This window comes from Macrotis lagotis, chromosome 1, assembly GCF_037893015.1.
Source record: "Macrotis lagotis isolate mMagLag1 chromosome 1, bilby.v1.9.chrom.fasta, whole genome shotgun sequence".
Taxonomy (NCBI): domain Eukaryota; kingdom Metazoa; phylum Chordata; class Mammalia; order Peramelemorphia; family Peramelidae; genus Macrotis; species Macrotis lagotis.
In genome coordinates, this window is record NC_133658.1 from 133,464,455 (window position 1) to 133,490,015 (window position 25,561).

General features: G+C 34.6%; 1 pseudogene; it reads right to left on the reverse strand.

The window, feature by feature from the left end:
- Positions 1 to 22,370: 22,370 nt before the first annotated feature.
- LOC141515734 (serine/threonine-protein phosphatase 2A catalytic subunit beta isoform pseudogene) lies at positions 22,371 to 23,065 on the reverse strand (annotated as a pseudogene).
- Positions 23,066 to 25,561: the final 2,496 nt, after the last annotated feature.

Consider the following 25,561-nt stretch of genomic DNA (forward strand, 5'->3'; position numbering starts at 1 on the left):
GAATTCCTTGATCTTTCAAAATTATTTGTTTTTTACAATTGTTGAATTGTTGTATAAATTGTTCTCCTGGCTCTGCTCACTTTACTTGGCATCATTCCATAGAAATCTCCCAAATTTCTCTGAAACCATCCCCTACATTAGTTCATATAGTATAGTAGAATTATATCACACACTGTAACATGTTTTTTAAATTATATTTTTGCTAATTGCATATAAAGATGTTTTAACATTCATTTTTAAAAATTCAAGGTTCAAATTTTCTTTTCTCATATCTCTCCACCTTTCCTAAGATGGAAAGCAATTTGATATAGATTATATATTTGCAGTTTTGCAAAACCCATCTCCATATTAGTAAGGTTGTGAAAGAGAAAACAGAACCCCCCCATAAAATAAAAAAATAATATGCTAATATCAGTATTGTTGTGTGTGTGTGTATATATATATATATATATATATATATATATATATATACACACACACACATATGTATATGTATATATTCTGGAAGTGGATGGTGTTTTTCATCAGACATCCATTGAATTTTCTATTACTGAGAAAAGATAAATCATTCTCAGTTGATCGCTACACAATATTGCTGTTACTATATACAGCATTATCCTGCTTCTGTTCACTTTACTTTGTATCATTTCATACATCTTCCTAGGTTTCTCTGAAAACATCTCATGCATAATTTCTTATAGCAATCATATTCTACCATATTCATATATCATAACCTGTTTAGTCATTTTCTCATTGTGAAACAGAAACATTGAATCACTTGATTTAGAAACACATCTACATTTAATTTTTACCATTTATGAGAAGTCTGATTTTGGGCAATTCCCTTAATCTCTTGGAGTCTATTTCTTTATCTGTGAAATGGGAATAATAATATTGTATTAAAGTCAATTTTGTCTCAAAAAAACATTTTATGTTCAAATGAGATAATAGACTTAAATAAATGTTTTGGCAGACAAAGTACTACCTAATTATAAAAGATGATTTGAGACCAAACCTCATTTATTCTTTAATTATATAGACTTAGGCAGTCTGGCTTCTAATTTCATCATTCAACTGTAATTTATCTCTAAAATTACCAATGATCTTTTAATGCTCTAATTCAGTGACATTTTCTCAGATATCACCTTTGATTTCTCTGTAGATTTTGATGGTGTCGATCAATTTATTCCCTTTCCTTTTCAGATCAGAGGGATCCATAAGTCAGTTTATGAACATTCATTAAGTGTATTCTGCGTGCTCACCATGCTAAGCAATGTTGATACAAATCCAGAGAAGTCATTGCCTTCAAAGGGTTTGCGATCTAATGAAGGAAGACAACAACGATAAAAGAAGTTAAAAGCCAGATTGGGGTGGTTGAAAGAAGATAATTGTTGGAGAAGAGCTGGCTATCCCTAGTCCCCTCCTTAAAAGAAAGTCTTGTTGCTCATTGTTTTAAAAATAGTCTTTTTACTCCCTTCCTACCCCTCTGTCTAGTTCTCAGGTTCATTCATTGAATCATCTTCTTGTCCCACCTAGTAACTGTGAATATGTCTCAAGGTTGGAGCCTGGACCCTTATTTCTCTCTTTGAAACTTTCTTTAAAGTGATCTCAGCAACTCTTAAATCTGCAGTTACCTCTATAAAATGATTCCAATGATTTTACATTCACCTCTAGTTCCTTTTATGAGTTCCAGTCCTGAATCACCAATTATCTATTAGATGTTTCAACCTGGATATTCTATAGGGATCTTAAATTCAACATAGATCTTATTGCTTTTCCCCCAAATTAGGTAAATCTAATAATACAGTTTACTCATCTGAAAGTATATGCAACATTTCACATATGTTAGCACCTCCATTTTTTTTATTTTCTATATTTATTATCATTCACAGAAATATTTTTCTCTCCCTCACGCTCTTATCCTATTTCTACTGTAAAAAGTAAAAGAAAACACATTTTTGCAACAAATAGGCACAGTCAAGCAAAAAAATTTCCTTGATAAAGTTTATATATATATATATATATATATATATATATATATATACACACATCTTGTTAGAATTCTATTTTTATACAACTATACTACATAATCTTTAAGGTGGCATATATACATGATATGGATATCTATCTATCTATCAATCTATCTATATAGTAGATAAATAATTGAGCCAAATATATAAAGCTATATATAAATAGATTATATATCTATATTTTATATGGATATATATTTCATATGAATGAGTCAATTATATTTCTACCTATAAATATATATTATATATTGGTATGAAATCTATTCCAACATGTGTGTGTGTATATATATATATATATATATATATATATATATATATTATATATATATACACACATCTTGTTAGAATTCTATTTTTATACAACTATACTACATAATCTTTAAGGTGGCATATATACATGATATGGATATCTATCTATCTATCAATCTATCTATATAGTAGATAAATAATTGAGCCAAATATATAAAGCTATATATAAATAGATTATATATCTATATTTTATATGGATATATATTTCATATGAATGAGTCAATTATATTTCTACCTATAAATATATATTATATATTGGTATGAAATCTATTCCAACATGTGTGTGTGTATATATATATATATATATATATATATATATATATTATATATATAAAATTTCACACTCTAAATAGAGCAACTACCTCTGTCTTTATATAGCTATCTCTGACTTCTCTATCTAAATATCTGTATTCTAAATATGTCACATCCCTCTAATAGATAGAATGTTTCATCTGCAGTATTCTGAAATCATGAATGATCCTTTGCTGCTCATGGACCCTATAGCTTTCAAAGTAATTTGTTTCTTCAGTGTTCTATGTTTTTTGGGGAGGGAAAGAATAAATTCTTCTTCTTCATCTGTTCATATTATTCTCTATCAATTATGAAAGTTCTCAGAATTATTCATTTTTATAATATAGTGTAGTATAATTTTTTCTTCTGGTCCTATTCATTTCACTCAGCATCAGTTCACATAAACCTTAACATGTTTTTTTTTGAAAATCATATATTTCCCTTTTTCTAATACTTGAATAGTTAAGCAAAGCTCAAATTTGAACCCAGGCTTTCTGAATCTTTTGATTTTAGGTCCATAGTCTTCCCTTGTGTCAAATTTCTTTGTTGCATACTCATTGGAGAAAGGCTCATCACAAAAATTTAAATTAACTTTTTGATATGAAGAAAAGACGGTCATGGGATTTTTTTTAAAAAAAGGGAAATTTCAAAGATTATTTGAAGATGTGGAGAACATATGTAAAGCATATATTATAGTGTTTTACTGGGTATACATATATTGTTACTGACCTTGAAAGATAGAAATAGGTTTGCAACATGATACCAAAATAACTAATCAATTCGGTAATAGTTAAAAATTGGTCACATTATTTATTTAGCTTTGTTCCTTGATTTTCCTAGTCAGCAATGTCCTTTCTTCACAAGGATTTCACATAGTATTTTATAATCCTTTTCTAATACATTTATTGTAAATTATAGAAACATATTAAGATAGTAGCTAGAATGTCATAAGTGAGATTAGAAATACCTAGGTTATGTCCCTTCTCTAGCTCTTTAATCATGGACACGTCATTTAACCTGTAAAATAGGGTCAACGAATATGTACTTTTTAGTAATTTTTTGCACACAATTCCAAATTGACAGACATGGAATAACTACAGTGGGGTGAGAAGTTAGTGTAGCTATATTATCAGTAGTTGTAGAGATGTACATGGGGGAGGTTCACTTATCTTGTCAAGTCCTTTTTGAGGACTGAATCTAAGCTTGGGTGATAACAATGAATCTTGTGAGACCTATCTCATAGGAGATAGGAGCTGAAACTTAAGAAGGCCCTGGAGTAGAGGGGGGCAGGGGATATTATCCAGGGCCAGGGAAGGGTCTAGGAGGATTCCAAAGCCCAATGTAGTTGACACTCTTATTAGGTCTTCTGCCAGAAAAAGTCCTAGAGCAGGGTTTAAAGAAGTGAGAAAGTGATCATAGTATCTCTTTCCCTGTATTGCAGTTTTATTGACTACTGAGTTAGAGAATATGAAGGTTTTAGTTACTTTTAAAACTATATTCCTGACTGTTTTTCAAAATGGTTTCCAATTCTTAGTTCCACCAACAAAATGCTAGTGGATCTCTTTTTTCAATGCTCCCTCTGGCACCAATCATTTTATCATTTATCTTTGCCAATTATTTAGGTATGAGGTAAATTCTCAGTTTTATTTTTGTTGTTTGGTTGTTTCAGTACTATCTGACTTGGTGGGATTTTCTTGGCAAAGATATTGGAGTGGTTTGCCATTTCCTTCTCCAGCTCATTTTACAGATGTGGAAGCAGAGTTTGATTTACATTATTTAATTATTAGGATTTTGGAGAATTCTTTTATTTGAATACTGATTTGTAAATTTTTTCCCTTAAAACTATTTAATCATTTCCTTTGTCTATGTATTTAGTGCTTAATCATTCTTTGTCTTATGTATTTGTATCAATTTCCTATGTCTTATATATCATACCCTTATAAAGGATACCTGTTATAAATATTTCCCCAATTACTGCTTTCTCTTGTAGTTTTCATTACATTTTGTTACAATTAAGCTTTTCCAGTTCAAGTGTTTGAAATTTTCTACTTTCTATTTTGTGATCACCCTTTTTTGTCCCTTTTTAGCTGATAATTCCCTCCAGTCATAGCTTTTAAAAAGTTCTTGACCTCATTCTCTTCAAATTAACTCCTTGCTTTTAAAAGACTCAAAACATATTAACACTGTAATAATTATATCTACCAGCTTAACCAATATAAAATAATTGCCACAACAAGGAGACCAAAAGGGCTTAGAAAGTACCCTAGTTAGAGAACAGCTAACTTACTTGCTAGACAGCTCCTATAAATGGATTAAAATTATAAGTTTTATGAAAAGGGATAATGAACAGTTGTGAGAAATATCAAATCATAAATTACAAATAATAGAGATCAGCTAACTGAAAGTTTGACCAGATCCTAAATAAGAAAAGTTATGCAAAGGACAATTAAGAATGTAAATAAGGGGCAGCTAGGTGGCAGTGGATAAAGTACCTGCCCTGGAGTCAGGAGTACCTGGGTTCAAATCAGGTCTCAGACACTTAATAATTGCCTAGCTGCGTGGCCTTGGGCAAGCTACTTAACCTCATTTGCCTTGCAAAAACCTAAAAAAAAACCCAAGAATGTAAATAGAATTATAAATCAAAAATGGAAAAATTTACAAAATCATTATAGCATACTTTTTTCTCCTTTAAGAATAATAGAATGACCTCATCTAAACCCTAATATCACAGTTTTACTTGTACTTAGAGAGAGGGCAAGAAGGGCACTAAAGATGGGAAAAACAAACAGATTATACCAGATACATAGACTTGTGCAAATGATGAGGGTTTTGAGAGGCTAATATATATGGTAACCAAAAGAACAGAAGATGTCTTGGGGAAATAAAAGTCACATTGTTTATTAACAAAAAAAGTAAAAATGTCACTTTTTAACTATTAATTATTAACTATTATACTACAAACCTATATATTTACTTTCCCATCTTTATAATAAAAATGTAATATATAATCCATTAATTGATATTGCACTCAATGAGGATACTTTGAGGAAACAAACAGATTTTTGCATGGAATATTCAACAATAGATTATGTCTTTATCAAATCATAATTGAAATATGTGGAGAGGGGGTGGCTAGGTGGCGTAGTGGATAAAGCACTGGCCTTGGAGTCAGGAGTACCTGGGTTCAAATCCGGTCTAAGACACTTAATAATTACCCAGCTGTGTGGTCTTGGGCAAGCCACTTAACCCCATTTGCCTTGCAAAAAACTAAAAAAAAAACCCCAAAACAAAAAAAAAAAAGAAATATGTGGAGAACATAAGATATCACTGTGTTTGTTCATTGAATACAACCCTGCTGTACCCCAAACATTTCATCCAGTACAATAAACAGCTCTCAAAAACTCTCACAAAGTTCTATACATGTGCCTCATACTGCTATCAAAATCTTTTTTTATTTCTTGGCAGATACAATAGAAATAATATCATTTAATTATTTTTCCAACAAACACCAGGATATAGAAATATACTCACTTAAACTGTTCTCACCTGGGATAGAGGAAATTCAACAAAGTGCTCATATTGAAGAGGAATTCTCTATGGAGTACTCCAGATGCTCTTGTGTCCAGACAACATTATTCTACTGGCATCAAGCTCCAAAGCTTCCCTGAGGTTCCTAGAAAATGATCTGTACTTACTTGTATTGACCATGTACAAAGGAAAGACCAAGAAAAGAATTATTTATATTGCCCATATTTATGCATGCATTTGGATGGAAAACTACAAATTCTCTTCATTTGTATATCTTGGAGAGGCACAATACAAGCATACAATGAGTTGGACCAAGAGCTGAATAGAAAGAGCAGAGCAGATTGAATTGAATTAAAAAAATTTTTGAAAAACTCCTTCAAATTGCTGATGAAAGCAAAAGTTCTAAACTCTTAATGTTACTCTGTGTCAGTTATAGAATACAATGGGGGATGTGTTGTTCAATGTTTAACAACCAATTCTCCAGAAAAAAAAAGCATCTATTACACCTGTTAAATTTAATGTGCATTATTAATATTTTCTCCTTTAACTTTTCAGTCTATACCATCAGCAAAACAATAAATTAAGTCCCAATTTGCAACGTTTGCTGATTCCTGAGGTGCAAATGTTCATGCTGAAAACTTCATACTTGGTTCCTATGACCTGTTTCAAATTGACACCAATTCAATTATGACAATAACTTTTAACAATTGATATCACATGGAGGAAAGTGGAAAGGCATATAGTGGACATGAGCCTGTTGTAACATATAACTGTACAATAAGAAGAGAAAATGAGAGAATTTTATGGAAAGGTAGGAATGGCAGCTAGAGAGTTAGAGTGATCTGCCTTCACAAGGTCAAGAAAAAACATGAAAAAACTCCAGCATATGGAGTAGACTCCCTCTCACACAGTTTTTTTTTTTGTGTTTGTTTTTTTGGTAAGGCAAAGAGGTTAAGTGATTTGTCTGATGTCACACAACTAGGTAATTATTAAGTATCTGAGGTAAAATTTGAACTCAGGTCCTCCTAACTCCAGGTCCAGTGCTCTATTCACTGTGCCACCTAGTTGCCCCTCTTTCTCACTTTTGGAAGGACACGAATAAGGGTCACAAAGGTTGAGCAGGTACAAATGCACTGCAGGTTGCATCACTGGAAGAAAATTTCAAATCAATATTTCACAATTTGATTTGAGCTTTTGAGTATATTTAAAAGGGAAGTTTTGGTATATTTTTAAATCACAATGATGGAATCCCAGAATCAGTTTTTAAAACCCCCCTAAAAAATGAATGACATGATTTTAGGAACAATGATTTATCATGTGTGTATCAAAGGATTATAGGATTTTGAGACTATATAGATCTTAGTGATCAACTAGCCTAACTCCTTATTTTACAAACTAGGAAACTGATAAACAAAAATATCTTGCTCAAAGTACCATCATAATAGAACTGGATACAAACTTAATTCTTCTACATCTACAGCTTGTATTTTTTCCACTATTCCAAGTTGCCTCTGGGATGAGAATTCTTCCACAGATTTGTGCTAATCTTTTATTTTATCGCTATTTAAAATACCATACAATATTGGAATTAAGAGTGGCTTATTGGGTCATCTAGTTCAGTCCTTCCATAGGAAGTATAATTCCACTCAACAACAGTCCTGACAAGTACTAGACTAATCTTTTCTTGAGTATTTCCAGTAAAAGGGAAATTAGAATCCTATGGGCATTCCATTTTTTAATAGGTTAGTTCTATTCATGAGAAAGTTCTTCCTTATTTTGAATTCAAAGAGCTATGGGCTATCATACCCTTACTTGTGGGTACTCACTCTAAAGAATTGTAAATTTTGATCTGATGGCTGAAACCTCAGAACCCTGGGATTTAAGGGCTAGATTTCTTTCTTAAGAACCATGCCTTAAACTGTGGAATCACTCTGGCTCTCATTGATGGGACAACAATAGGTCCCAGATCAATCCTCATCAGGTCATTGTTTGATCTCTGGTTGGCTCAGAGTGAATGGAAATAACAATTGTTCTGTTTTGGCCAGAAACCTAGGATCCTCTTCTCCCAGACTAATCTTTTTTTTTTTTTTTGACTAGGTAAAAGAGACCATTCTCTGATTCATTTCTTACCTAGTCTTAATCACTTAATGGACACTGTGTCAGTCAAACTGAGGCTTATTAAAGACCTTGTCTTAAAAAGACCATGGTCTCCCACTGCAGCCAGGGTCATCTCTAACTGTTCTGATATTTTTCTTGCCACTGGACCCAGATGACTTTGGTGGAGAAAGTGAGACTAAGAACTTAAATTCAATGCACTTGCAAATCAAGACATCCCCTCCTCCTGATATCATGCTGTTCTTAAGCTAATGAAGGACAAACAACAAACAAACTTTTCTATTTAAATTATCCTATTTAATACAATTCAATATGGTTTAATTAAAAAATATCATTTCAGTTCTATTCATCACTAACTCTGGTAAGTTAATTTAAAAATTACTATTATTAGGGTTTGGGACTTAGATGTATATTTTTATTGCTATAAGGAACTTTTAGGTAAGGAAATTCCTTTTACCAGCACTTGATCTTCTACTTGTATGGGCAGTTAGGTGGTGCAGTGGATAGCCTCCTGGGCCTAGAGTCAGGAAGATCTGAGTTCAAAACCAGCCTCAGGCACTGTGACCCTGGGCAAATCATTTATAACCTATTTGTTTCAGTTTTCTCACCTGTAAAAGGAGTTACAGAAGAAAATGGCAAACCAATCTAGTATCCTTACCAAGAAAACCCCCCCAAAGCAGACATTATTTACCTACAATAATTTACATAATGATGCAGGGGAAAGATGGAGAGAATTGTGAATGTAACAGAAAGAATTTGGGTGGAGATGTAAATTGACTTTGAAGTAGAGAATTATGATTGTAACAGAAACAATTGTAATCTTGGGTTGGAGACCCTCCCCATCCTTAATGTACCATTGATTCATTGTTTAATGTAAAATTTGTATCCTAATCTCCTTTGGTTTTTAGCCTCTACCTAATTCAGAGTCTAGTAAGAGAAAGGGAGCTCACCTTTTGCCCTCTGGATAAGAGGCAAGACATAAAAACCTGAACTGGGCTCCAGTTGCAGTCCTCTCTGGTCCAGTCAATGCTTCTTGGCTGTTCTTTTATCTCTCTCTTTCTATTTCTCTCTCTCTCTCTCTCTCTCTCTCTCTCTCTCTCTCTCTCTCTCTCTCTCCCTAGTAAGTCACATTATCAGTATGTGTCAGAGGCAGGACTTGAACCCAGGTCTCCCTGGCTGTTACTCACTTATTATTATATTCACAAAATATTTGAAAGGAACACAACAACATATCTAATGCATTAGGTATATTGAAAATTTATAGAAGAACAAAAATTGTACAGGATGAGATGTAGAAAGTATATTTGTATTGGAAAATATATGGAAATCATAGTCATGAACATTTCCAAACATTCTTTCTGGTGGTATCAAATAGGAGAATATGGATAAGGAGCTTCTAATATCCTTTACGCTTCTGCTCTGTGGTGGTTTGACAAGTGGACTATGATGTATGGTATTGTTTGCTTCTAAATCTGCCAGTTATAGTTATGGACAGAAATACAGGATTCTGATCTTAAAATCAAAATGGCAATGAATCAGGAAAACAAACAAAAACACCAGCAACATCAACTAGGCTCATCAATAGCCAGGGGCTGTGGTTAACTGTTGTGTTTTCTCATCCAAGAAACAATTTGTAGTCTCAGCCCAAAGGACAAGGATCAATCTTCATCTTTCTCCAATATCAGATGCATAGTTTCTTAAGCCAGTTGAAATATAAAATGTCACATATTTGCTGTAGATATCAAGTAGACGAACTGGCCAACTAGGAACTCCAGGAACTCTCATTTTTTTTTTTTCCTCATATGAGTGTTTGGGTCAAATTTTCTTTCATGAATCCAAATGACAAACTGCTCATTTCCTGAAGCACAGACTCAATAGTTACTTCATAAGTCTATAGGAAGAATTTATACACTGTGGTGGTGTATATACAGGAGGGGAGGGAATGCAATCAAAAACTGAAAAGTCATTTAGCATTTTGGGGGGAATTTCTTGCAACAGGGATTTGATACACAGCTAGTTAAGAGTCAGAGTATTCATTGCTCAGGGCTGGAGTTGTTAGTCTCTTTCCATCCTAAGTAGGGGAAGCCTGGTTATCAGCAAAGATCATTAAAAAAAAGGAAGATAAAAAAAGAAGCAAAACAGAAAACTTCACATTATAAATCTGCTACTTATTGCTTACAGCTCCAGGCTGCCTTAAAAATCAACTTTTATTAGCTTCCTATTAGAGGATCATTTTCCTTATAATTTGATTATTAGAATGGATACATTTGAAATCTACATTTCCATATAGATAGAACCACTCTGTTTTTATGAGCCTGGTGTATTCTTAAAGAGACAGAGAGGCATTTTCAACACTTACTCTTAAAATTTCTTATTTTTTTCCAAAGAAGGGGCAGGAATAGTATCTAAAGAAACAATTCAGTTCAATTGACTTCTACTTAGCCCAATTCAACAAACATTTATTAGAACCAAGCAGGTTTACTTTGACAGTGTTACCAGTTTACTACTCTCAATATTTCATTAAGGGATTTTGATAAAAATCATCATAATTTCTTTGATAACAAGATGAAGAGCTATAGCCTATATAATCAGGTGGGTTTAGAGTAGTTTTAATGACCTGATCCAATGAGTGGTAAATAAATTCAACTAAATAAGTATTTATTAAGAACCTACTTCATATAAGTCACTGGAGATACAGAAACCAAATAGTTTCTGCCCCCTCAAGAAGCTTATATTTTTCTGAGAAATGTACAAATAGCAACACAAAGGGCAGTTTTTTTAATCAAATGATTTAATTCACTGATCTTTGTTCTGTTGTAATTTCTTTTTTTAGAAATAAATAAATTTACAGAAGGCATGGATTGCATTTTTATCAAATATGCATTAAAGATGATGGTGGGATAGATAAGGGGTTGGTTGGCAGAATCTGGATCCAAATATACTGATAAGTTGAAAGGATGAGTTGAATCTAGTACAGTAAATTGAATGAGGAATAAAGTCTTTAATTTTTTTTTTAATTTTATTTAAGGCAATGTAATTAAGTGACTTATCCAAAGTCACACAGTCATGTAATTATTAGTGTCTAAGGATGGATTTGAACTCAGATCCTCCTGACTCCAGGACAGTTGCTTTATCCACTGCACCACCTTGCCATCCCGAGTATTTTTGTATCAATTAATCAAGTGTTAAGTGCTGACAATGAGCCAGCACTGTGCCAAATGCTGGGGATACTTATATGTATATGTGGCACATTGTATACAAAATAGACTAAACTTCCCTTCAAGATTATTGTTGCTTTTCAGTTGTTTCAGTTGTCTGACTTTTTGTGGATCAATTTGGGATTTTCTTGGCAAAGATACTTGGCAAAGATATAAAGGAATGATCTGCTATTTTCTTCTCCAGCTCACTTTACAGATGAAAAAAAAACTGAGGCAGAATTAAGTGACTTTCCCAGGATCACATATCTGAGTTCTGCCTGCAAGGTGTTACTAATCTAATAGAGAAAGACAACACACAAAAGAAAGCTGAGGAAAAGCATATATTACACTGAAATATGTAACCTCTAAAATTCTAGACAGTCTGTGTATTGCTATAGTAGAAAGAGTTGGAACTATATGTTCTAGATGGAGTAACCCTTACTAATTGTGTGATCATGTTCAAAACTCTTCCTCCCTTTTGAATCTCAGTTTTCTCATCTATGTAGTGGGATAATTACACTTATACTACCTATGTTCCTCAGAGAATTGTTATAAGGAGAATTCTTTATACATTATAAAACATATTAAATATGTGAACTGGAGTGATTGGTGATGGGATTGATGAGAGAGACAAAGATGATCTCTTCATAGGGGTTTATTTGTCACATATTAAGAATATGCTCAAGGGGTGGCTAGGTGGCATAGTGGATAAAGCACCGGCCCTGGAGTCAGGAGTACCTGGGTTCAAATCCGGTCTCAGACACTTAATAATTACCTAGCTGTGTGACCTTGGGCAAGCCACTTAACCCTGTTTGCCTTACAAAAAAAAAAACCTAAAAAAAAAAGAATATGCTCAAAGATTAAGAATTTTCTATTGATTGTCTGAATTTCACTGGTACCTCATGAATGTCCATACTCTCCATCATTTTCTATCCCCAACCTGATTTCTCCTAGTATGTGGTTGGAAAATGCCACCTCTCTTGAGATTCTCAGAGTGACAAGTGGAAAATTGCTCCATTACCAGAACAAGGGGAAATTAATCCCTTCCAGCACATACTTTTTTTTTTCTTTGGGCTCTGAAAACTTTGAATTGAATGAGCAATAACGAGTAGAAAAAATTGATTAAATACAATCACATAAGAGCTGAATTGCTCCAAATTGATTTTTTCCCCTTCTCTCTCACTAATTTTGTAACCATTTGATGTTGCTGGTGAGTATTCATTCAGAAGTTAATCCCAGAAAGTATACAAGGTTTGGTTTTTAAATTCATCTGTAAAAGAAAAGATGATTTTGATGTTCAATGGGCCAGGAATTGGAGTCAACTGCATAATTGGGACCATTTGGGATCAAATGAAATAACATCTATAAAGCTTTTAGCACATAGTAGGTACTCTCTTCACATATATTTTTCAAAGGTAGTGTAGCAGTAGGAATTGAACACTGAACTTGGATTCAGAAGAAATTAATTTGAATCTTGGCTCCAATGACATGACCTTGGACAGAGCAATCTATATTTCTGAGCTTTAGTAGAACCTTCTATAAAACTGACAATGTTTATGCTGAGAAGCAGGAAAGCATAGTTAATAGAAATATATCTTGAGTTAGGAAGACTTGGGTTCAAGTACTGTATTGGACACACTCTGACTCTGGGATACTTGATTAATCACAGCATCTCAGTGCCCTAGGTAAGTCTTTCAGTTGCATATGGAGTACTAATCTGCCACTGAGAAAGTCCTAGAAAATCCACAACCACCACCACCACCACACTTTTACCACCATCACCACCACCACCCTTTTATCACAGTAACACAATACAATAATACCAATTCCAACAACCCACCATCACATCACAACTAGTTCTACCCAGTTCTTTGGATTCTTAGAAGGAAAAGTTTCTTAAACCCTAAAACACTTCAGAATTGTGAGCTATTATATTTATTTCATTACAATTCAAGTCAATTAATTTTTATCAAACACTTGCTCAAGCACTATGCTAAAGTGAGGAGATGCAAAATGACAAAGAAGAGTAGTCCTTACCTCCATGTTACTTATATTCTACTTGAATGAAATTAGTAGGGTCCATGCAAGTGAATACAAATATATAGAATCAATGCAAATTACTTTTATAGAAGGATAGTTTCACTTGCCCCCTCTCTAAATACTTTCCTTTGATTCTATATTCTTGGGATCAGAGCTCACTGCATGTGGTGACTGCAACTATCAAAATTAAAAGATGCTTGCTCCTGGGGGGGACAGGCATGATAAATCTGGACAGCATATGAAAAAGCAGAGATATTGCCTTGCTAACAAAGGCTCATTTAGTCAAAGATAGAGTTTTTTTTTTTAAATAGTAGCAATGTATGTCTGTGAGATTTGCAAAACTGACCTTTTCAAATTGTGGTGCTGAGAAGACTTTTGATAATTCTTTGGACCGCAAAGGGATCAAATTGGGCAATACTTAAAGAAATTAATTCAGGCAATTCATTGGAAGATCAAATACTGAAGCTGAAGCTTAAATACTTTGGCTACATAATGAAAAATATGGGACTCATTGGAAAAGACCCTGATCTTGGGAAAAATTGAAGGCAAAAGGAAAAGGGGAAGGCAGGGAATAAAATGAATAGATAGTATCATGGAAGCAACAAACCTGGTCTTGGACAGACTTTGGGAGATAGAAAAGGATAGAAGGTCTTGAATGGCTGTCAACCATGGGTCACAAAGAGTCAGACATTATTGAATGACTAAACAGCAACAAGAAAGTTTCACTTGGTTTTAGTGCAACATCACCTTCAAATACATTGGAGACTATAAGAGGAGCTCTTGTCCATTCTTTTTGTGTGTATCTATATCTTGGCAGTCTGTTGAAGCCTATGGATTCCTCAAAAAATATTTATAAATTCATCAAATAAATACATAAAATTATAAATCAAATCAATTATATTAAAATAATGTTATACAACTATTTTTTAAAAAATTTCATAAGTTGGTTTATAGGATATTTGGCAAGGTTGTTATAATGCTTAATTGAGATAATAGATGTAAATATTTTGAAATTTTTAAAAGGTGTTGTAAATTTGTTATTATAATTATAATAATTAATATTTCTAGCCTCTAGTCATTAATTTCCTGAGGCTTCTTCTGTAACCAGACTAAGCTCAAGCATTATTTATAGTGTAATATTGGGGAATAGTGGAGAAAGTTTAAAATCAGTCCTGGGTGAAATATATATAGGAATACACCTCTAAGTTTAATCTACTTTAAAAATACAATCTAGACAGTTAACAAAATAATATCTGAAGCTCTGATGCATATATAAGGTTACATTTCTGAGGTGTAAATACTTCCACTGAAAGCTGAACAATTAGATCTAGTAAGTAGCTTAAAGTTGGCTCCAGCACAGCCTTGATTTTAGGATCACAGATTTAGAGTTGGATAGAATCTTAGAGGTCAATTAGTTCAATTCCCTCATTTTCTAGTCTAAAAAAAGTGAGGCCCAGGTTGAAGCTCCATGTTTAGAATAACATAAGTAATGGATGATAGAGCTGAGATCTGAACCCAGGCTCACTAACCGCCCTCTAGGAAATGGAAAATTGTATTATCATACTTATTAGAAACTTTTCCATCTCTCCTGCCAACTCCCCCCCCACCAGGAAAGTAAAGCACTATGGAGCTGCAAGAGATCATAGAGATCACTGAGTTCAATTTCTTCATTTCATATAAACAAAGCTTTGAGTTGATTTTTCCAGTGATGATGATGTAACCCATCTCTCATTTCTCCCCTTCCTTGTCCTTCCATTTCCATTTCCATTATCATTCTCTGTCTTTGTGTTTCTCCCCTTCATCAGGAAGGGTAGACATTTGTGAAAAGACTGTCAGGGGTTAGTGGTGCCATCTGTGCCCATGGAACTGAGGTTCTCTGTGTGAAACTAACTGGTTCCTACTGGGATTGAACCTTGACCTCATTAACACGATGTTTGAAGCTGATTACAGTGACCCAGATAAAAGTCATCCTGCCAGTTGGAGTCATAGGTTGGACTTTTGAAAGAGAGAAATTGTGATTTTTCTTGCCCAGGACATTATTAGGGCTAGGGGAAGGGCAAAACTAGTGATGGAGGAAACAAATCTGGCAAGCATGTTTGCATAGCTAATGTGTAATGTTCTTTTCTCTCTCCTCTCTCCTCTCTCCTCTCTCCTCTCTCCTCTCTCTCTCTCTCTCTCTCTCTCTCTCTCTCTCTCTCTCTCTCCCTCTCTCTCCCTCTCTCTCCCTCTCTCTCTCATCTTAGCTCATAAATATAAAATGAAAGTATACTGCAGTATAAGACAGATGCAGAAGGAATAATCTTTGTATTATTTGTATTATCCAGGTTTAGGAATAGAGCAAAAGATAATATTTTACTAATTGCAATTCACATTTTACTGCTATCTAAATATACATTTAGATAGGATCATTTCAAGAAATTAGATTGAACTCATCAGTTTGACATTTAATATTATGAGAAACCACTTTAATTTTAAGTGAGAAGATCTGAGTTCAAATTCTAGCTATGCCACTATTTCATTTTTTATTTTTTAAGGAAAGTGCTCTCTCTTCTTTGATCCTCTTTTTCTCTATCTCTAAAAAGAGGATGCTTGTTTATGGGATTAATCCATTTGCTTCCAGGTGTAGAATTCTATGGTTTCTCCAGTAGCTCTTAGTGGCTAGACTCATGTATAAAGTTATTAAACAGTTTGGATGAAGATCTTCATATTATCTACTTACTGTATCTATTGGCCTGTAACCTAGATTTTTAGAGTTCTGGAAACCCATTTGCTTATTTTTCATTTCATTTGCTTGTTACTATAGCTCCCTGTGAGCATTATTTAGGTATCTTTTGTCTCTTTGGGAGTTATTTTACTCATCTGTAGAAAGACATGTTACATGTTCCAAGTCTCACAGAAAGTTAATGACAGACTGAGATTGACATTTAGCTGATTATCTCAGACTTAGGCACTGGACCTCACTCATATCAAATTACCTCTCATCCTCCTTCCACCCATATTGATTTAGTTAATGCTTTTTGTCCTTCATTTTTGAAGAAGACCACACCATTAGGGAGGTGATACCATGACAAGCACATGAATTGGATTTGAGTGAGGGGGATACTGTGCTGAATCACCAGCCCCACTTTTTCCTCCAGAGCCATCTGTGTCCAGTGGCCAGATATAAATTAAGTTGACTGGAGATGACCCTGGATACAAGACAATCTGGGTTAGGTGATTTACCCATAGTTAGTGTCAAATGTCTGAGATTGAATTTGAACTCAGGTCCTCCTGACTTTAGGGCTATTCTGTGCACCATCTAGCTACTCAGGGAGTGAGTTAGTAGAAAACAAGTGTCTTTTCCCCATAACTCCCAAATGGAAAATGACTGGAGGAATGGAAGCAAGGAGGAGACAAAAGAGGGGTTTGGAGCTCCTAACAGCAAAACAGTCATTGGTAGTTTGGTACTCCTTGTATTTTATTGTTGCCCTCCTCCACCCAGTGGATCCTCTCACTTCTCTTAAAAAATAATGCCTACAGAGTGTTTTTTTTTTCCTCTAAGAAGCATGGAAATGTGTGAAAAATGTACCAATTGAGATATAGTGTTGGTATTTGAATGACCTTAACTTAAATATGCACCTGTAAGAACTGTTAACTCAGATGGATAGGTGGCACAATGAGTATTGTGCTGGGTCTGGAGTCCAGAAAACAAGTTCATATTGGGATACACTTACTAACTGTTGTAACCCTTGACAAACCACTTAACTTCTGAATTGGTTTTCTCATCTGTAAAATGGGTATAGTGTTGCTGTTAGGATGAAATGAAAGAATGCATGCAAAGTGCTTGGTACAGTCCTGGAAAATAGTTTTATTTTTGTCCTTCATAATCAAAGCAGACTATGGCATGTAGTAGACATATTAATGTTTTATTCCCTCCCTTCTGAAGGAACTTTTAGAGAATATTTAGTCCATTATTTTTCTAGAGGAAGAACAAGAAATTGGAGTTCTTACTAAGTCTTGGTCTAACTACACCTTGAATCCAAGTCTCCTGACTCTTTCACCAGTTTTCTTCTTAATTTACTTCAAATGATTAACTTGTAAATGAGGTAAGTGTAAATGTAACAAATGAGATATATAATTAATATGCATGTATAATTATTATCTAATGAGATCATATATTTAAAGTACTTTGTACTACTTAAGCCTCTCTATAAATGTTGCCTGGTATCATATTTTAAATTTAAATGAAGATAAAGGTTAGAAATACTCAACAGACACATCCCATTCCTATTCAATTCAGTTCAATTCACAGAACATTGATTAAATGCCTGCCATATGAATAGCACTGTTTGGTGCTCTGGGAGATATAAAGCTGAGATAAACTATAAACTCTTCTCTGATTGAGCTGATAATGTATTAGAGGGAAAATATCAATACACAAATAATTATAATTACAAATTAAACAAAATAAATTCATAAAAATGTACTATGTAAGGACTGGGGAATTATGGTTTCTCACTGGGCCAGTCATAGAGATAGAGTGAGGAATTGAGGAAATCTTAGAGGAGATGACTTTTGATCTGGGTCAAGAATGATGGATAGAAATAGAGCAAGTAGAGGCAAGGAAATTCATTTCAATTAAATTCAATCAAACAAATATTTATTAACAAAAACTTCATGATATACAAAATAATTTGGCTCTTGAGAGGGGAGATATAAAGAAAAGTAAGAAAATATCTGCCCTCATGGATTTTGAAGGAAGCTAGGTGGTATAGTGGATATAGTACTAAGCCTGGAGTCAGAAAAACTTATCTTCCTTAGTTTAAATTTGACCTCAGACACTTACCAACTGTATGACTCTGGGCAAGGCACTTAATCCTATTTGCATCAGTTTTCTCCTTTGTAAAATGAGTTGGAGAAGGAAATGGCAAACCATTATATCTTTGCCAAGAAAACCTTTAATGGGGTCACAAAGAGGTGGACAAGACTGAAAATGATTGAATAATCATAATTGGAAGATTTCGATTCAAATGTGATTTCAGACACTTATTGGCTCTGTAATCCTCAATAACCTTTTATCTAAGTTTCCTCTTCTCTAAACTGGAGGGAGTATTAATTAATAACATCTATCTCTCAAGGTAGTTGTGAGGCTCAAATGAAATAGCACGAGTAAAACTCTGTAAATTTTGAAGTACTATATAAGTGCTACCTATGAAAATGATAATGATGTCTAACACATAAATAACCATAATATAAAATTGGACAGAGAAGCATGCTAAGATTTAAATAAGGAAAATTATTTTTTTATAGGATAAAAGAAGGAAAGAAGATAGGTACAGAATGGGATTTTGAGTGGTTTATGGAACAACCTGAGCAAAGAAATGGAGTCACAAAAGTGTGTAGTGTGTATAGGTGATAGTAAATAGTAAGAATGTAGTGAGTATTATTCAATGGAAAAAGAATGGTCCTTTTTTGACCTATACCCCATCACTAAGCCTTCTCTCCTTCCTCCCACACCTGTTATTATAAAAAAGGGAAACTGGGGGCAGCTAGGTGGCACAGTGGCTAGAGCACAGTCCCTGGAGTCAGGAGTACTTGAGGTCAAATATGGCCTCAGACACTAAATAATTACCTAGCTGTGTGACTTTAGGCAAGTCACTCAACCTCATTGCCTTGCAAAAAAAAAAACAAACCTAAAAAAAGGGGAAACTGCTAAATAAAGTGTACTTAGATCAAGTGTACATAGATAACATTATATATTGTTTATCTTATAACATATTTCATTTAGATAAGAAGGCATTTTTCCCCTTTGGTATTTATCTTGAGTAAGATGCTCAGATTTGGACATTGCATTTTAGGAAGAACACTGATAAACTGAAAGTTTATTTAAAAAATTATGCTATATAAGATTAGAAAGAACAAGGAGATGTTTAACTTGCAGAAAATAAGATGCAAGAGGTACATGAGAGATACCTTCAAAGTGTTTGAAGTATATCAGAAAGATTAGATTTGATGTCCTTGTTCCCAAAGGCCAGAACTAAGAATAAAAAAATGAAAGCTACAGAAAGGAACATTTAAACTTCATATGAAGAAATGTATCTTAACAAGTACAGTTGTTGAAGAATAGAATGGGCTGCCTTTGGTGAGATCAGTTTCCCTGGACTTTGGTGGGTTCTGTCTCACTGGAGGTCATCCAAACAAAGCTGGATGACCTCTTCTTTTAAGTTGTCTCCTACCTGGGTGCTGGTTGAAATCTGAAATTCCCCCTAAATCAGTGAGATTCTGTGATTGTGGGTATGAGAAAATACAGTATTGTTAATATTGAGTAAAAATATTGTTAAAATCAATTTCAGCATGCTGGAATGATGAATATGTTATCCCAACCATAGTAAGTTATCATGATAATGAGAAAAGGAGAACTATCAAATTATAGCTGGAAACAAAAACTTAGAACATAAAAATATTGTACTGGAGCCAGTTCAAACATGGATTGTTTAATTTTCCATGTGGGCTTTTACACCTTAAAATCACCAAAAGCTTCAAATCAGAACCTGATTTATTGTTTTGATGATTTCTAGACTTAAGAGAATGATGGGGAATATGTTAATAATTCAAAATAAACTTAGAACTGCATCTTGTGTTTATTTTTGCCCCAGAGGACTAATTGTGACTGTCTCATACCCCTAAATATATGAATATGACTGTATAGACCTGTGAACAGTAATTTCCATCTTTCCCTTCCCTATATCATAGAAGAAGCTATGTCATTTATTCCATTTAGAAATGGACTTTGATAATCATAATCATCTATGTCATGATAAGCATCTATTGTTATTTCATTACATTGATACTAAAGAAAATTTTGTGGAGTAATATAGATAGAGAGAGGTCTGGTCTTGGAGTTAGGAAGATCTGGGTTCATGATCTTCTGCTTACACATACGGGCTGTATGACTCTGGATAAGTGCTTAAACTCTCTATGACCTATAACATTCTCTAAGACTACATATTACAAAGAACTGGGCCAATCTGCATTGCTAGAGAACATTTCCTGGTTGGCAGTTTCCTACAATGATGAAATCACAGGACTGGGTAAAATAAATGAAACAAATCAATACAAAAACAAACTTTAAAAATCCCAAACAAGGCAAAAATAAAGCAAAACTGAGCCACAACGGAGGGGGGTAATCTAAAGCTTACAGTTTCTGTCATATAGGACTGTAATTTATTAACTGCTTTTTAGCATCAAGAAACAAGAGTGAAGGGGGCAGCTAGATGACGCAGTGGATGGAGCACCAGTCCTAGAGTCAGGACTACCTGAGTTCAAACCGGACCTCAGACACTTAATAATTACCTAGCTGTGTGGCCTTGGGCAAGCCACTTAATCCCACTGCCTTGAAAAAACAAAACAAACAAAAAAACCCAACAAAAAACAAACAAAAAGAAACAAGTGTGAAAAATATGAAGTCATGAAAGTCATGAAGACATGATTTATGGGTCCAGGAAAATGGTGAAAAAAGAAGATAAATGAAAGGTTTGAATTAGATTCTTAACAACTGGTGACTGAATCCAAAGAAAATACAGATTCTTGCAGTTTGTCCTTTGTTGTGGCAATTTCCTTACTTGAGTGAGCTATATTCAAGAGCAGGTGGCTCAAAGGGTTTTCAACTATAATATATGTCCTATATTAATAAGTTAATAATTATTAATACTACTCTGTTCAGGGTACATCTGGAGCAGAGCATTCAATCCTAGGTGGCTCATCTTAGATAGAATATAGACAAGCTCAAGCATGACCTGGGGATGGTAATCAGCCCAGTCATAGGATTTAAAATTGGGAGTCTACTTACTTTTTGAGGGAGAAGCTAAGATACCAACAAATTAAGTAATTATAAAGATCACACAAATAGTAGCTGGTAGATCTGAGTTTCATACTGACTTAACACCAGGCTCAGAACTCCTTTCTTTTGCAACATTTTCTCTGTCTAGAGAAGAAATTGTCTGGCAACCAGTATTTATTAAATATTTTCTATGGACTGGGCATTGTGTTAAGCACTAGAGATATAAAAAAACCAAGTCCTTGTGTGAACGAATTTCACATTCTTGTAGTGGAGACAACATTGAGACAACTGTACAAAGATGATATTTACAGAATAAATTGGGAGTAAGCTTACATGGAAGACATAGATAAGGAAGAAGATTGGGAAGGGTTTCTTGTTAAAGGTGAAATTTCTTTCCTTACTTAGCTTTGTATCAAATGACTTTTTGTCTTCCTAAAATGAAATAACAGTGATGTATATTTTCTTTAGTTTGTAACTCAAAGTTTATTGTCCCAGGACACTCAAGAAGCTACAAACACTTTTGCAACAAATATACAGAAAAAGGGGAGATCAAAAGAGAACAGTCATTTAGCTTAATTGAAGGCAAATATATTTAAATGCTATTACCATGTACTCCCATGAGTTATGTCAAAGTCAGTTTGTGAATTTTCTTTAAAAATAAACTCCAAATTCTATAATCCATGCTAGTTAAACACTAAAACTAAAATTTAGATATTCATAGCAAAAAAAGAGATGGAGATATTAGTTAACCTTTTTCTGTTTGAATAGCTCAGAAAAAAATCAGAGATTCCTTATACATCAGGCAGGTTGACTGACTGATCTAAGACAGGGTGTGGGATGGGTTTCAATCTAAATGGGCTTGCTCAGTGCTTACTATGGCACAGTTTAGTTCCTGATGGTTCCTGATGCATGTGCAGATGCCAATTTGTTATATAAGGATGCTTTGTGGAAATGATGTCAGGTATAATTATTCGTAGGTTTTCCTCAAAGCTTTTTATAGGAAGCAGTCTAGGGTGCTCCATGTACACGGGGCTCTTCAATTCAGTGTATGGGGTCAAACTGCATGAAGGAAGTGTCCTCTAGTTCCATGAGAACAGCCTGATTCCCACAACAGTAGAAGTAATTGGATGCACTGAAAATGGCAACCATGTTCTGATCAAGGCCCTAGTTGTATACCCTTCCATTACAAGTTAATGAGCATGGCAAACCAGTGTGAGTACAATGGCATGGGTAAGTGATTCATAACTGTGCTATCTAAATGTGTAACCAGTCCCTTGTGGAGAAATACCGTATCCATCCTGATCATTTGGATTGGGCCATGACAGATCACACATGGGGACCTCATGTGGAATCTTCTTTCAGACAACCCAGAGCTTGGCTATGATCCAGTGAATCAGTGGATGGAGAAAGGCTAATGTGGAGGTAAAGTATCTGTTCATCTACTAAAGAGGTGAATGAGAGATAATCAGATTAGTAAAGTATTTCCAAATATTGACAGTACTTCCTTAGGTATTCATCATAAAAGTCACACACTTATGTGATTTGTAGTTTTCATGGTTACCCCTCAGTTTTGTGATCAGTTCTGTATATCACAGCTTTAGTGATGTGAGAAGAGCCACAAACTCAACTATTAGCCTTTGTCCAGACAGTCACCCAAAAAAAAGATAGTTTGGATCTGGCAACTTTCTACCAATCTTAAAGAGTTCCATCAGATCATGGAATTGATCATGGACATCACCACAGTGATGGAATAATGAACCTAATGCACTTTGAACTGTTTTGGGAGAATTTTATTAATTTTCTTGCAGACTGTGCACTTTGGCTCAACCCATTGGTCTAGCTCCTTTGTGAAAAGCCTTGCCCTCTGTGGTGGTGGTGGCAGTTGCAGTTGCTAATAGTACATTAAAATTTTAACCTGTAATATCACATAAAAACATTTATCAATTAACTTTTGTGGATAGAATCCTCGATCAGATACTGAGGGAGAAATAAAATTTAGCTATTAGCAGTAAATCAGAGAGAACAACAATACCAGGGATGTTGTGGATTTAGTTGGACCTAATTCTGCTTGTGATGTAGCAGAGCTAATAAGACCTGAAGGAGAGCTCAGGAGTTTTAAAGTCCTTCCTTTATCTTTATCTCAATTTTATCATATGAAGCCTGGAAGTCTCCCTTAGCCTCCCATTTCATTATATTAGCTCCCTTGTAAAAAAGCATTTCAGCCATAATCTCTTCCTTTTGGGGAAAACAGAAAAAAAATTTAGTAGGATGAAATATATGATCTCTTATCTTAGTTCAAACCTTCCAGGTAACAAAAACCCTCACCTTCAATTTCTGGAAGCTTGTCTAAGCCAGAATTAAAGACAATTTACCTGGCTCTTTTTTTCCATGCTGGCAGACATGAGAAGAAGGGCTTTTCCTCTGTTCTAAAGCAGCAGAGATGAAATAAAAGAGGTCACCATTCAGTGAACTGATATCTTGGTTAAACAGCACTGTTCTCAGGGCTTTATGAATGCTAAAGTTACCTCATCCCCATGGCTACCAGAATATGAATTGTATGGCTTTGAAAATGCCTAATGGTACTACCTGCACATTTTAAGTTTAAAAGTATATCACTCTTACAACTTGCGATTTGCTTTGCAGTCTTGGCGGCTGGAAAGATGAGTAGACTGACTGTTCTCTGGGCATGGAATGATGGGTGAGATGCTAAAAGGCAAAAGATCATTGTTATGGACGTGGGGGTGGAAATCTCCAGCCTGAAAGGCCTTTTATGATTTTGTTTAGATTGGTTTATTTTCCTCAGGCTGAGCATTAGTGTCTGGAGAAGTGTGTCAGCCAGAGCCTGTCTCTCATCTCTAGTATTCTGGGACAGTTTCAAATAGGGACTACTATCAAGGTAAAGAGACACAGAACAAGAACAGTTTAGAATGGAAAGTACAGAAATGTTTTCTAGACCTACCAATACAAAAATCAAAATACAACTATACTTCTTAACTGTCTCAGTATTCTCCCCTAGGATTTCTCCCCCAAATCTTCCAGAAATAATTGTAGAACAAGGGTTCGCAGGCGAGACAAGCCTGCTCAGTTACAGAGAATCACATCCACAGAATACATATCTTAGGAGTGCATAAGTCAATATTACATCTGTGATTTTCAGTGGAGGAAATAAAGACATAGGAAATTGAAATAATTTTATTGAAGCCATCATACAGAAAGGGTATTAGATTGGAGTCAGAGAATCCAGTCTCAAGTACCTATTCTGACACTCATTACTTATGTCATCTTGGATGAATCACAAGCACTTTGAACCCCAGTTTCTTTATCTGTAAAAGGAGAAGTTTGCTGTCTAAGGTTCATTAAGCTCTAAGCAATATACTATTATGATCGTCAGCCACTTTCTAATTTGGGAAAGATACCATCATTTCCCAATTTCTCTCCTTTGATACTCTAACCTCCCCATCCTACCTCATCCAATCAACTACTGAAGTCTGTAGAACAGATTTCAGGATTTCCTCTATCTGTCCTTTTAAAATCTGTCCCTCCCCCCCCATTCTCACTATTACAACCTCTAGATTATCATCATTCCTAGCCTGGACTTTTAGGATATCTTCCTTCTAAGAAAATATAGTGGCCAGATATGAATATAATGATCATCATTCAACTGCTTAAAAATAGAGAGCAGCTAGGTGGTGCAGTGGGTAGAGTGCCAGGCTTCAAGTTAGGAAGACTTATTTTTCTGAGTTCAAATTTGACCTCAGATGCTCAGACACTTGTGAGATTCTGGACAAGTCACTTACCCCTGTTTGTCTTAGTTTCCTCATCTGAAAAATGAGCTAGAGAAGAAAATTCCCCAAACACTCCAGTATCTTTGCCAAGAAAACACTAAATAGGCTCAAAAAGTGTTGGACATGAATGAAATGCTAAACAGCAATAGCATCTTTGGGGCAGCTAGATAGTACAGTGGATAGAGTGCCAGACATGGAGTCAGGAAGACTCATCTTCCTGAGTTCCTATTTGTCTTCAGACACTAGCTGTGTGACCCTGAGTAAGTCTCTTAAACATATTTGCTTGAGTTATTCATCTGTAAAATGAGCTGGAAAAGGAAATGACAAAGTACTCCAGAATCTTTGCCAAGAAAACCCCAAATGGGAATTTGAAGAGTCAGACATGATTGAGATGACTGAAAAACAGCAACAACAACCAGAACAACCTATGTAGATCTCTATCCCATC